This window comes from Neomonachus schauinslandi, chromosome 5 (genome assembly GCF_002201575.2).
Source record: "Neomonachus schauinslandi chromosome 5, ASM220157v2, whole genome shotgun sequence".
Classification (NCBI taxonomy): Eukaryota; Metazoa; Chordata; class Mammalia; order Carnivora; family Phocidae; genus Neomonachus; species Neomonachus schauinslandi.
Genome location: NC_058407.1, coordinates 12,407,211 through 12,408,019, shown reverse-complemented (window position 1 = coordinate 12,408,019; position 809 = coordinate 12,407,211).

Here is an 809-nt window from a genome sequence, read left to right as displayed (position 1 = left end):
TCCCCTTGCACTCCCCTCCCCTTCTCTCCCACCATCTCAGATAGCAGAAGAACTCCCAAAGCCCGGAGCAGACCGAGGAGGGGGACCCTTTCATGCTATTGTGGATACAGCAGCGTAGCCGGATGGATGAGCTTTTTAGGATTTGAGACATGTCTTCACTAGCAGATGAGCTCCGCCCTGTTCAGCTGCCGGGAACCTTGGTGTGGTCTGAGGTCAGGCTCATCGCAGGGGGTTGGTTGGGCCCCGGGGATTCAAGGGCAAGGGTGACTAGCTCCCTTCCTGGAGCTTTACGGGGCAGAGGACTTGTGGCTTCCTGGAGTTGGTATCCTGAATCTTAGGTTCTGTTTGAGGCCCTCCCGGCCTGGGCGCTCCAATGGACTCATGCCCCCTTTTCCGCGGCCCCTGTCCACGGCCTCGGCTCCAGCCTGTTGCCCGGCTGCCACGGTCACATGCCAGTGTTTTATTCTGGGTCCTCACCGCAATACCACACATTCTGTCCCTGTGCTCGGCATTTGTAGATAATGGACCGTGGCTCCTGGCCTGTGTTTGTAAGTTACCCCCATGCGTCTGACCTTTCTCTGTGGCCACAAGGTCAGTGCCCGCCACCGGCTGGCCACCTCTTCGTCTCCCCAGCTGGAGTCCCCACTGCTTCCCCAGCTTTGAACCCGGCTTTGCCACTCACTAGCCGGTGTCCTTGGCGTGTTATTGAAGTTGCCGTAAGCACGGTGACTGCCCCCCCCCCCCCCCCCCCCCCCCCGGCCCCCCCCCACCGCCCCGCCCCTCCCCCGATTCCTGCACCGAGACGACCA